Source organism: Nomascus leucogenys, chromosome 1a (assembly GCF_006542625.1).
Source record: "Nomascus leucogenys isolate Asia chromosome 1a, Asia_NLE_v1, whole genome shotgun sequence".
NCBI classification, from domain to species: Eukaryota; Metazoa; Chordata; class Mammalia; order Primates; family Hylobatidae; genus Nomascus; species Nomascus leucogenys.
In genome coordinates, this window is record NC_044381.1 from 74,257,494 (window position 1) to 74,263,696 (window position 6,203).

Here is a 6,203-nt window from a genome sequence, read left to right on the forward strand (position 1 = left end):
TATATAAGATAATTAAAGGAAATGATTAAGTGGAAAAGTAGAGATGAGGTTGAGAGTAGGGGCTGTGTCTTGCATATCCCAAGTACCTAATGTTTTCCTGTGGATATAATACATTTACTGGGAGAAAAATGGAGCTGATAAATATGGTGAAATTACCAACAGTGACTAAAGAATGACTTTTAGGAGAAGGTGTTGGGTTTTGAAATATAATCAGCAAGGCATGGCAGAAAAGATAATGTGAGTGGGAGAGAAAAAGGTGGTGATATATGCACAAGGTTTTAATAGAGATGATTAAGCAAGTGAAGACAGTTTAGGTGAAAACCTGAGACGCAGCAAAGATAAACACCCTGTCATCAAATACTCCAATCATCGTGGTCAGAAAGTAATCAGTGGAGGATAATTCAGAATAAATTTACTACAACCATTATCTGAATTTAAAAAGAAATCTGAAACCATATGGCTGACTAGAGTTGCCAGAAATGAATAAAATTAAGAGATGATTTTATGAGTTCATTGTACTGCAACTACACTAAATAATATTATTGAGTATGAGCCACAGAGTCATTCTCAAACTAGTGAGCCCAGTTTTTTTTTTTGTTTACAAGCGCACCCAACTAGAGATGCAGAACACCTTTGTACCACCTAATAGGAAGAATTCACTATGGTCTGGCATGATTTTATAGGATCCTTGCAGCTGTTGGGATATTAGTCCCTCAGTTTGGGGTGGCGAGAACTCTGATTAAGTTTCTCTATTACCAGGAGGGCAGTTAAGTAATAGCAACAAATAGCACACAGTAAGATTGCCTTCTTACAGTTTTCAAGGTACTTTTACCTACTTTTACTCAGCCTTTATATGGATCTTTAGAGATGGAAAGATATTTTCATTTTGCAGATTAAAAAACAATACTCAGGGTGTTTAAATGACACCTTTAAGGTCACACATCAGTGATGTGACCTGAACCCAGCCCTCCTGAGTCTCATAGGTCTAGTTTTCTTGCTACCACACATGGTGCTTGATGAAACCCAAAGAAGATAGAGCCCAGTATGTTTTGTTGGGTAAGTTATAACATTAATGAATCCTGTAAAGTTAGTTAAATATGGTTTTATTCAGCATAAAATTTAAATGCTCTAAAAATGTTTAATACATATAATTTGTAAAATCCATTAAAGGATTTAGGATTAAGTGATTTTTCTTAATATCTAGTTGGTTTCCAATGATTAGGTCTGTAATATCTTTGAAGGAGAACTGGGATTTGTTTCTTTTTCAGAACAGACTTTCCTTATATATTGTCTTGTTTTATGAAAGTTGAAATGAATAATCTTTATTAACTCATTTATATTTAATTTTAAATTTATAAATATACTCTAGCATGTAACATCATTTTTCAGGTAAAATTTTACTTGGTCAAATTTCAAGTAAGCCCATGGAAATAGGTTTATAAGGGAAATAAAGGAGTTACATGGTGGGGCTGGGGGGAACCTATCTTGATTATTCATCATGTTTGAAGTCTAATTAAAATATATAACAATACTTAACACTATGCAAAATCAGGTCATATTAATATCTTCTTTCTAATAGGCCTATAAACATAAACATGAAAACAGGAAACAACTGTCTGTGTATATGTGTGTATATATATATTTTAAATTTTTTGTTTGTTCTTTTTTGAGATGGAGTCTGATCCTGTCGTCCAAGCTGGAGTGCAGTGACGTGATCTCAGCTTACTGCCACCTCCGCCTCCTGGGTTCAAGCGATTCTCCTGCCTCAGCCTCCCAAGTAGCTTGAACTACAGGCATGCGCCACTATGCCCACCCAATTTTAGTGTTTTTAGTAAAGACGGGATTTTGTCATGTTGGCCAGGCTGGTCTTCAACTCCTGACCTCAGGTGATTTGCCTGCCGCGGCCTTCCAAGGTGCTGGGATTTCTAATCCCACAGTGGCTTGAGCCACCCTGCCCAGCTGTATATATATTTTTTAATGGACCCTTTTCCTGTTGGTGAAAACTTGCTTAACATATCAACTGATATGATACAATGTTAAATGATTGGATTGGTCTTCTGTAATTATAGTTGACTTCAATTAGAGTAGGCATATGCAAAGCCTGTGCCACTTAACCACTGGATAGGCAGGGATCTCAAGCATACTATGAGAGAAAAACTTTGTCATTTCCCTACTCATAAAAATGAGTGTCAGATCAATATTTGTCTTTTAGGGTAGTGATGTAGATTTGCTGGAGTATAACTCCATGAGAGTAGGGAAATTGTTCATGGCTGTATTTGTTCACTATCTAAAACAGTGCCTGGAATGTATTAGGCATAAAATAAATACATTGGTTTTATGCAGACAAAATCATTTTATGATGCAGAATGCTCTTAAGGTGCACAACAGAAAGGAGTTCTCAGACTTAAAATCCTCCGACGTATCAAAGGTATTAACTGGCAATCTCCATATTACCCTCCCTTTCTTCCTCCTCCTTTCCCTGTTATTCATGAATGTATACTACTTCTGCTAATGTTCTTTACCTTTACATCATAAGATCATCAGAGATTATTTTCTGCCATGAGGCGGTTCTGTTCAGTTATTTATTAAACAATTATTGAGTCCCTGCTCTGGACCGGGCATCTATGCTAGGCACAGAAAACAAAGCCTGCTGAATGGCTGTTGGGCTCACAGATCTACCTGAAGTTTGATGTGATATGCATAGGTGATCACTAAATTGTTTTTTAGGATCCTAGAGATGTTGACATGACAAAAACTTGGGAGAATTACTAAGGAAGAAAGACATTTTTCTTTCTGAATACCTATTCTGACATTTTAAAAAATTTTGTGACATTTTTAAAAGAAACAAGCAAAGACCCATTGTATTTGTTATGAATATAAAGATTTTAAAAATCATGTCAGACATTTAATTGCTCAGACACATAAAATCCAAATACAATTAAATTACCCTGATTTATAAAAATTAGACCTAAGAATTTGAATAATAGTTTTACAGAAATTGAGATGTTTAATTTATATATTTTATCCCAAACAAAATCATTTTTTATGAACCTAATACAGCTGGACACTTATTTTACAGTTTATTTGTAAATACCTTTAATTATGAGGTATAACTTCAGTGCTTTAAAACTAAAAGTGTTTTTAAAAGTTTACAGTGTCCATCCTCAAGTTTTGTTAATCTGTAAACTAAATTTTCCCATTCCTTGGCCACTTGATACTCCACTTCTGTCTCCCCTACCCAAGGAACCTTGCCAAGTTAGCTATAAAGTTAATTTATTGGCAAAGCCAAGAACACGAATGCACCTTTTCAGTCAGAGCAGCCTAATGATAGCAGGGAGAATCCAGGCCAAAAAGCAGAGACATTTTAAAATGTAGGCAAAGATAATCCACTAGCTCAGGCTAAGAGTTTGGTTATTTAAACAGGCAGAAAAAGGTGAAGAAATATTTGCAGAAATTTTGTGACTTGAAGTAGGGGCTTCTGAATCTTCATCTAGGATGATTTTATTTTTACAAAGAGCAGTTTTTAAATGTTATAGGTACCTTTTTTGCTAAGTTTAGTTTGCCTTTACCAAGGGAGGATTATGGTTGGGCGCTGTTTGTGTGTATATTTGACTTTTAATTGCAAAGTATCGAATTCTCATTGAACAGTTATGTGACTGTGTAAGCCTCAACTTTTTTCTTTTCTTTCCCACTGCCCACCCTCAAGGATTAACTAAATTAACTACCAGATTATGTATTTGGATATCTGGGCAGAGGGATGCCTGAAAAGTAATCTTAATCCTTTTGGTTCTAAGTCAGCATAACTTCTGGAAAATGTTTTGGGTAAATAAGGGGAAATCATAGCACAAATACTGGAAACATTTGCCAGCATCAAAGGAGAAGTTTAAACTCCTAATTGGAAGACACCATTTAGTCACCTCACTGACTGATACTTCTTGAGCACTTACTATGTGCCAAACGTTACACCTGGCACTGTAGAAGGAAACAGACACCTCCGCTCTTGTAGCATCAAATAGTCTCTGAGGTCCAAGATAGCAGAAGTTTAGGGAAGCAAAGATAAAGTACTAATCGAAGACCTGTGAGGCCCTGGAGAGAACTGTATTTTTGAGCAGACAGCAGTCCCCGAATTCTCTTGGGAACTTAGGAACACTTAAATAGGTATTCAGATGTGCAGTGAGTCAACTATGGAAGGCAAATTTTGAAAGATGAGTTAGAAAAGCAGGGGATAGTTCATCTTCCTAGTAAGCAGTTTAAAACTTAACTGCATAATAAAAGTAATGCGAATGTGATTGGATCTTTTCAGCAGCCTAATTCTCTCTTTTCAGGTCATAGTATTTTGTAGCATGTCTCTGTCCCTTCTCTTAAAAAAGCTCTAAAGGCATTGGCGAGTGCTGTGGATTTTACATGTGTATGCGTGTGTGTGTGTGTGTGTGTGTGTGTGTGTGTGTGTGTGTGTGATCCCCTTGAAATAGTCTGTTCCCCCTTCAGGAATGAAGGCCTTAAAATCTGCCTGCTGCTGGGATGGGAATGCTACTGGCAGACAATCCTCAGGCATCAGCCCCTTTAGGAAGTACACCAGCCAATGACAGCTGCTTTGCTCAATGTTATGCCCTTAGTCAAGGCCTGGTTGATGTGGATGTGTAAAGGCTCAGCTCCCTCACAATTCTGAAGGGCCATCCAGTGCCAGAACTCCCTAAGGGATTGGCTGAGCCTTCACTGAGACTACATCTCAGTTCAGCTTCCCTTTCTTCTCTACTGTGTTTCCTATGAGTACTTCCTAACAAAACTATGTGCATGCTGATCTTCATCTCAGAGTCGACTTCCCAAGGAGCCCCACTTGCACCATATAGCATACCTGGAAGAGATAAGGGATTTGTAGAGAGGAGGAGGTCCTTTTCATGAATAGCTTCAATAAGAGCTATCTTTGCATCTGTTCCCATCAGGGACTGAAGGGGTATAGGAGGACTGTGGCAGGTAAACTAGAGCTGCTGTCAGGGTCTAGGCTTAGGACAAGGGCAATGAAAGGTCTCAGCCACATCAAAACTAAGTCTTAGGGTTAAAAGCACTACTTGGGAGTCAGATTTGAGTACAAATCATGTCTGACTTTTGGATGAGTTATTTAAATACTTTAAACCTCAATGTTCTCATCTGTAAAATAGGAGTAATAAAATTTACTTCACGTATTTGTGGTGATGATTAAATAGCATTTGCTATGACATGATTAAGTGCTCAAATTTATTTTCATTGTCATTTTTGTTATTAAAAACTTGTATATTCAGAGCCTATTTCACACAGAGCCACCGAGAGAAGAGCTTTGAGGTGGCATCCAGCTGTCCAGCTCTCTGGGGTCTGACAATACAAGGGCAGAACCCAAATACAAGAACACACAGTAGTGGCTGCCACCTGGGCTGAGAAACCTATCCTGGGATCCTGTTATACCTTGACCCTTATTCTGTCTTCTTTCAGTCAAATGTGGCTACCAAAGTTGGGCCACCAGGGCCTAGATGAAAACATTCTACAGCTGGGAAGAGTCCTGTATGTTCTTTCTTTTTTCTTTTTCTGAGACAGAGTCTTGCTCTGTCGCCCAGGCTGGAGTGCAGTGGCGCAATCTTGACTCACTGCAACCTCCGATCCTGCCGCTGCCACCTGCTGCTGCCTAGGGTCAAGCCATTCTTGTGCCACAGCCTCCTGAGCAGCTATAATTATAGGCGTGAGCCACCATGCCCAGCCCAGACCTGCTTTCAAATTAAAGGACTATTTCTCCACTGCCATCTTAGGCAAGAGTGGAGACTTTGTAGGGTCTAAAAGGTTTCTCAAAAAGCACTGCTGAGCAGAGGATCCTAGAGATGGAGCCTAAGCTGTGTGCCCAGCAAGTCTAGAGGGCAGGCTGAGGGGTCTGTGACCTTTGTATCAAAGGCCATGGACCCTCATGGAAAACAACATCCCAGGAGAGTAAAGAGTGTGGTCAGTTAAGAAATCTGGTCTAAGGACCAGTGGTGGAGGAGGGTCACCTGATTTCAACACAGCATTATCATGCGGTCCTTCTCCAACTTTTCCAAGGACGGGTTTATGATCCACAAAGAACAGGAAATAGAAGGAAACTACATCGAGCATATAGTTTCTTCTGTCTCTTGCATTTAGCAAATAGCCATTATCTATGTGATTTTTGCATTCTTCTTGATATGTCACAATCATTTACCATT